The sequence below is a fragment of the Bufo gargarizans genome, chromosome 11 (genome assembly GCF_014858855.1).
Source record: "Bufo gargarizans isolate SCDJY-AF-19 chromosome 11, ASM1485885v1, whole genome shotgun sequence".
Taxonomy (NCBI): Eukaryota; Metazoa; Chordata; class Amphibia; order Anura; family Bufonidae; genus Bufo; species Bufo gargarizans.
The window spans coordinates 40575852-40583685 of record NC_058090.1 but is presented as its reverse complement, the minus strand read 5'-3'; positions in this window follow the sequence as shown (position 1 = coordinate 40583685).

The window sequence follows — 7834 nt, the reverse complement described above, 5'->3', positions numbered from 1 at the left end:
TATAATCGCTCGTCCACTGTGTGTGAAGCCGCCGGCGACTACGGTCCACCTAGAAGTGGAGGTGCTGACAACTTCACACACAGTGGAGGAGCACAGCTGCCATCAGAATGGAAAGGTAAGTATTCTCTCCTCCCTGCACAGTGGCGCTCCCCTCTCCATAGGCTCCACAGCCACTAATGAATGCCTACATATAAGGGCTCATGCACACAACCGTATGCATTTTGCGGTTCGCAAAAAAATATGGAAGACGTCCGTGTGCATTCCCTAACAGAACAGTCCCATCCTTGTCTGTAATGAGGACAATAATAGGACATGTTCTATTCTGCGGAATGGACATACGTAGACGAAATGCACACGGAGTAACTTTTTTTTTTTGCGGACCTATTGAAATAAATGGTTCCGCATAAGGTGCGCAAAAAAAAATAAAACGGACAGAAAGAAAATATGTTCGTGTGCATGAGCCCTAAGCCACAATCCCAGTGGAATGTATGATTTCAATAACACACTGACACCAATGACTCCATATAACATTAACGCTGGACCGCCAATGATTATTAGTGAGTTACAGCGCAGGCACAAGAAGACAGGGCTATTAGCTCTCTCAATGGGGAGGGGGGGGGGTGCTCGAAGCACTACAGTCCACGCCTTGGTGCTCCAACTGCCTGATATGAATAAAGATAAAAATCTCCACAACAATGCAACCTATAAAGATAACTAAGGTATTATTCAATTAGCATAATCAATATGCCTGGTTTAATAGGGCTGATCATGCTGAGACACAGGTTGATTAAAGGAAATGTGTCACCAAAAATGTTATCTGACAGTTAAAACCAGATGACAGTGACACGTGTCTTCTTCTCATCTGTTTTTATTTTCTGATTACAGATTTTTTTTTATTCTATTTCCTAAACATGATTATGGGGGCGGCCATCTTGCCCGAGCTGTTCTTAACAGCATTAAGAAAACTGCTTTACGGCAACCACAATGGTTAGGAGTAGCGTTGAGCGAAGTGATGCTTTATCCGAAGTCGCTTCGTTCAAAACTTCAGAATAAGGCTACTTTCACACCTGCGTTTGGTGCGGATCCGTCTGGTATCTGCAGACGGATCCGCACCTATAATGCAAACGCTTGTATCCGTTCAGAACCGATCCGTTTGCATTACCATGATAATGCAAACTGATCCGTTTTGACTTGCACTGAATATCAATGGGAGGCGGATCCGTTTTCAATTGCACCATATTGCGTGTGTAAAAACGGATCCGTCCCCTTTGACTTACATTGTAAGTCAGGACGAATCAGTTTGGCTCTGCATCGTCAGGCGGACACCAAAACGCTGCGTCCGCCTCCATTCTTATCCATTCAGAATGCATTGGGGCTGAACTGATCCTTTTTGGGCTGCTTGTGAGAGCCCTGAAACAGATCTCACAAGCGGACCCAGAAACGCCAGTGTGAAAGTAGCTCAATACTGTGCGGAGATTAGTATTAGAATGTATGGGCTCCGATGAGCCGAAGAAAGTTATTTGCAAGGTAGCGCGTGACTTCTTTGAATAACTTTGGTAGTTGATTTTTACCTCGGAGCCGAAGCAGAGTTCAGTTTGAACTTTTAAAGTGGTTTTCCCCTTTAAAAATCAACTACCGAAGTTATTTAACAAAGTCGAGTGCGACTTCGTGAATAACTAACTTCGGCTCATCGGAGCCCATACATTCTAATACTGTACGGAGACGAATCTCTGTACAATATTATTCCAAAGTTTTGACTGAAGCGACTTCGGATGAAGCATTCTGATGAAACACTCGTCAGAAGGGGACCTCATTGACTTCTATGGGAGAGTTTTCTAGGCATGAGGTCATTGTACAAGGAGAGGAGTAGGTAAGCTGTAACATCACCAATGGTGAATGGTGGTTCCTTCCTTATCTATACACAGAGGTGATATCATTACAGGCAGGATTAGAATGATAGATAAGCAGGTAACTGCAGTAAAGTGATCTGTACAGACCAAGAAGTGGCACCTAATATTAGGCTTAGTGGCCAGTGCAAAAACTGAAGGATCCTATAGTGTTTTTTTTTACTACAGATATTGACAAGTAAAATTAAAAGTAACATCAAAAATTCTTTAAAAATGTTAAACTGTTAAAAAATGGATTTAAACAATAGGTCATGTTCCGATGACCATTCCTTTGATTCATATTTTATTTATAGTAGTTATTATGCCATATTTTATTGGTTATTCTTGTCAACAGTGAAACAGTCCATTATATTCAGTCTATTCTACAGCCTAAACTGTAAGTCGATCTTACTTACCTAAACATACAAATTCTGACACTTACTACACTGTCTGTAAAAGTTCTCAGCCATTGCATTCTGTACAGAAGCAATATTTCCTGTAGAAACATGAAAAACATTTTACATTGATGCCCAAATACTGACTGATTGCTAAATGTTAAGCTGGAAATAGGATGCATAGAGAGCGGGTAAATTACACGGCAGGAACCAGTCAGATCAGTTTACTTTCGGCAGTCTCTTCCTTGTACTGCAAACTCTTTCCATTAGTAAACAAACTAAATCATCTCACTAAATTACCAGGTCATGCTACACGTGAAATTCCAAACGTACATAGCTGGCAGTGAAAAATTGTTGTCATCACGATGGCACATAGGGCATGCACTGCTGTCATCTAGGAGTTTGCTCCACTGCTCTGTATACGAGTTTCACCGGAGACTGATAATGCCAGTCACAGGGTAATTAAACATCATCACAGTCCACAGAAAAAGCCCTCTGATAGAACTTATCAACATACACCCGCCCCCAATAATTGGAATAGATGTATATTTCACATAAAGCATCCTGTCAATATCTCACCGATATCTTCACGTCAGATAGTCACATCCGCTGGTCCCATCCGTGTTAAATATCCGCATACTCCTGGTCCATCTTAGGGCTCATGCACAGGCAAAGAATCCGCCTCAAAAAGGGACAACCCCACCTCTCAGTGGCTAAACCCCAAATCAGTCCACCAGATTTCGGGATGCGTGTACGGCGCTGGGCTTTTTTATGAGGATAGGTCATTAGTATTAGAACCTCAGAGAAACCCTTTAAAATGTGTATTCCAGTTACCAAAGGATAGGGGCCAACTATCAAAGACTTTTTTAAATTCTTGCATTGTGCTTTTCTTTTTTTTTTTTTTACAGATCTCACCGTACAGTATAAAAAACAGGATATTGTAATATTTCAGACATTTTTAGATACCAATTATGTCTTTTTTAATTTTTTTTTAAAGGGCTTCTGTCACCCCCCAAAAGTCATATTTTTTTTAGGCTAATTAAAATCCTTATACTGCGATTTTTCAATATACAGTGCTCTTACCCTTTTCTGTTGGCTAGTTTCCTTAAAAACTGCACTTTTACAATATGTAAATTACCTCCCTACCAGCAAGTAGGGCGTCTACTTGCTGGTAGCCGCCGCATCCTCCTTTCAAAAAAACGCCCCCTCCTCCTGCTGATTGACAGGGCCAGCGAGCGCTCTCCTCCTCCGACTAGTCCTGTCTGCAATTCAAATCCCGCGCCTGCACCTCATTCAGCGCAGGCGCTCTGAGAGAAGGACGCTCGCTTCCTTCTCTCAGAGCGCCTGCGCCGAATGAGGTGCAGGCGCGGGATTTGAATTGCAGACAGGGACAGCCGGAGGAGGAGAGCACTCGCTGGCCCTGTCAATCAACAGGAGGAGGGGGCGTTTTTTTGAAAGGAGGATGCGGTGGCTACCAGCAAGTAGACGCCCTACTTGCTGGTAGGGAGGTAATTTACATATTGTAAAAGTGCAGTTTTTAAGGAAACTAGCCAACAGAAAAGGGTAAGAGCACTGTATATTGAAAAATCGCAGTATAAGGATTTTAAATAGCCCAAAAAAAATAATGACTTTTGGGGGGTGACAGAAGCCCTTTAAGTGTTTTATATTTTATTATATTGCTTCTGTATAGCTTTGTGTTGCACCTATGGGGCCTGCCTTTTATACCCTGCTTCCGGCAGGGTGTAATGGGTACATTAATATGGCAAGCCAGGGTGTCCCAGTTTCTATGGCAACCACTCGGTACCCCACAATTTCATCACGGAAGGGGAAAGATTGAGACCTCCCTTTCTGTCTTACCCACTCAGAAACCATGGTTACTATTGACTGCAGCAACTAAGCAGTTAACCATCCAGAATCAGTGCTGGACATGGCAGGAGGGTATCAGCTTTGTAACTTAGCTGGCACCTGCCATGTATGGAACAGGCTCAGCTCCTGAGCGTGCTCCATACACTAACTGGACGTACAGTATGTGACATACATGTATGTCACATGCTTTTGGAAGAGGCAAAAATGCAACTAAAAACTGTTCAAATCACTAGGAATTCTGATATATTCTGTACATCATGTCTAGGGATGAGCGAATAGACTTCGGATGATTTATGAAGTTATTATGTGAAGTCTCACAAGACTTTGCGAAGTAATAACTTCAGCTCATAGGAGCCAATACATTCTAATACTGTATGGAGCTCCTGCTCCGTACAGTATTAGGACGAAGTATTATGCAAACAGACTTCGGATGTTTCATCCGAAGTAGATTCGCTCATCTCTAATCATGACCTATTTCTTACGAAAATTTTATAAACCTTCACAATACAGTGGAAAGTCTTCAGACTACCTGCACACAACGCAGATTTGTAAGCAGAAAATCTGCATAAAGCCTGCATTAAAAATGCACATAAATGTGCACTATTTATCGTGTTTTTGTGCATTTTATATTGTGACTTTCGTGCACATTTTCTTTTTATTTTAACAATCCTATTGAAATCTATGGGGAAGACCAGAATTGCACAAACTGACATGCTAGAGATTTTGTACAAAATACAAAATGTTCAATTTGCTGTTACTCGTATTAACCACAGTTTTTCTGCCGAAAAATTACATGTAGTCCGCAATGCGTAACTATTTCTTCATCAGATGTCCGGATATAAAAATCAGTTGACACTTAAGTACAATACATTTATTACATAAATTATGGGATGCCATCATTTTGGTTAAATTTAGAGGCACATTATAGTATACACTTTGTACAACATTTCATACAACCAGATAGTAATAGTCATTTTAGGCTCTGATTACAGTGTGCTAGTTTTTTTTTGTTAGTTTTTTTGCTTTTTGACTATCAAAATATCAGATACGTGGTATCCTATCAAGTTTAAAGGGCCCGATTTGCGATTGTACCACTTAGCATGAGTTAAAGGGGTTGTCCAGGTTCAGAGCTGAACCTGGACAGACCTCCATTTTCACCCAGGCAGCCCCCCTGACATGAGCATCGGAGCAGTTCATGCTCCGATGCTCTCCTTTGCTCTGCGCTAAATCGCACAGGGCAAAGGCATTTTTCTGAGTTCCGGTGACGTACCGGGGCTCTCTATGGGGCTGACAGGAACCCCGGTGACGTCACCGCCACTGATGGGCGGGATTTGGCTCTGCCCTAGCCAGTAAAACGGCTAGGGCAGAGCTAAAGCCCGCCCCTCAGAGCCGGTGACGTCACCGAACACACTGCCGGGCGGAAGTTACCGCCCGGCAGTGTGTTATTGAAAACACAAGAGCACGTGCCCTGCGCGATCTAGCGCAGGGCACTGGAGCGCATCGGAGCATGAGATGCTCCGATGCTAGGCTCAGGGGGGCTGCCGGGGTGAAAATAAGGGTATGTCCGGGTTCAGCTCTGAACCCGGACAACCCCTTTAATAAGGAATCATTTCAAGAAGCAGTTCATGGGGTGGCCTTCCAATTCGGGCTCATGCACACAACCGTTTGATGTTTCCCGGTCCGCAAATTGCGGATCTGCAAAACACAGATACAGGTCGTGTGCATTCTGCGGAACTCTCTTATCCTTGTCCATAATGTAGACAATACTAGGACATGTTCTATTTTTTTGCGGAACAGCCGTGTAGACATATGGAAACTAAATGAACTTGGGAGTCATATGTTTCTTTGTGGCCCCATTGAAGTATATGGTTCTGCATACCGGCTGCACAAAGACGGAATGGACATGGAAAAAAATATATATATGTTTGTGTGCATGACCCCTTAATTACATGCACGCGTTTTTTTTTTCCATACGAAGCGTACTGTTCAGACTTGAGCTATATGAGCAGTTTTTTTTTATAGTCATTCTCATCAGATATTTATGGTATACCACAGGTTCTGGCATAAAAGTCAGAAGAGGGGCCCACATCTATTTCTAGAACTGGGCTCCACACACCCAGTCAGGAGCATCTAAATAAATTACAATATTATCGCAAAGTTAATTTCAGTAATTCAATTCAAAAAGTGAGTTATCATATTTATTACACAGAGTGATCTTTTTAAAGAGTTTATTTCTTATTACGGCTTACAGCTAAAGAAAACCCAAAAGTCACTATCTCAGAAAATTAGATTATATAAGACCGATTAAAAAAATTATTTTCAATACAGATATGTCAGTACATGCACTCAGTTCTTGGTTGGGGCTCCTTCTGCATGAATTACTACATCAATGCGGAGTGGCATGGAGGCGATCAGCCTATGACAGTGCTGAGGTGTCCGGAAGCCCAGGTTGCTTTGATAGAGGCCTTCAGCTCGTCTTCATTGTTGGGTCTGGTGTCTCATCTTCCTCTTGACAATACCCCATACATTCTCTATGGCGTTAAGTTCAGGCGAGTTGCAGGCCAATCAAATACAGCGATACCATGGCTATTACACTAGGTATTAGTGCTTTTGTCAGTGTGGGCAGGTGCCAAGTCATGCTGGAAAATGAAATCAGCATCTCCATAAAGCTTGTCAGCAGAGGAAAGCATGAAGTGCTGTAAAATTTCCAGGTGGGCGGCTACACTGGCTTTGGACTTGATATAAGAGTGGTCCAACACCAGCAGATGACATGGCTCGCCAAACCATCACTGACTGTGGAAACTTCATACTGGACCTCAAGCAACTTGGACTGTGGGCCTCTCTACTCTTCCTCCAGACTCTGCGACCTTGATTTACGAATGAAATGCAAAATTTACTTTAATCTGAAAACAGCACCACTGAGCAACAGTCCAGTCCTTTTTCTCCTTAGCCCAGGTACGACGCTTCTAATGTCTCTGGGTCATGAGTGGCTTGACACAAGGAATGCGACACTTGTAGAGAATTCTTGTACAGTTCTAATGTTGTCTCTGGGTCATGAGTGGCTTGACACAAGGAATGCGACACTTGTAGAGAATTCTTGTACAGTCACTCAGAATTGAGAAAGCTCGTTGGAAGAACGAGTGAAACGTTTTCAAGAAATCTACAGTAAGTCCAGTTGCCTTGATTTATTCTTTACAGATGCGACACTTGTAGTCCATGTCCTGGATATGTCGGTGTCTGGTGGCTCTTGAATCACTGACTCCAGCCACAGTCTACTCCTTGTGAATCTTCCACAATTTCTTGACAATCCCTTTTAAGTCTTTGGTTATCCCTGGTGTTTGTGCACCTTTTTCTACCACACTTCTTTCTTCCACTCAACTTTCCATTAATATGTTTGGATATAGCACTATGTGAACAGCCAGCTTCTTTATCAATGAGCTCTTGCGGCTTTCCCTCCTTGAGGAGGGTGTCAATGACTGTCTTCTGGACAACTGTCAAATCAGCAGTCTTCCCCATAATTATGTAGCCTACAGAACCAGACTCAGGGACCATTTAAAGGCTTAGGAGACCTTTGCAGGAGTTTTTTTTTTTTTTTGTTGATTAGCTGATTAGACTGTGACACCATCAGCAATATTCTAAGATACTGGGGGAGATTTATAATACTGGTGTAAACTAGAACTGGCTTAG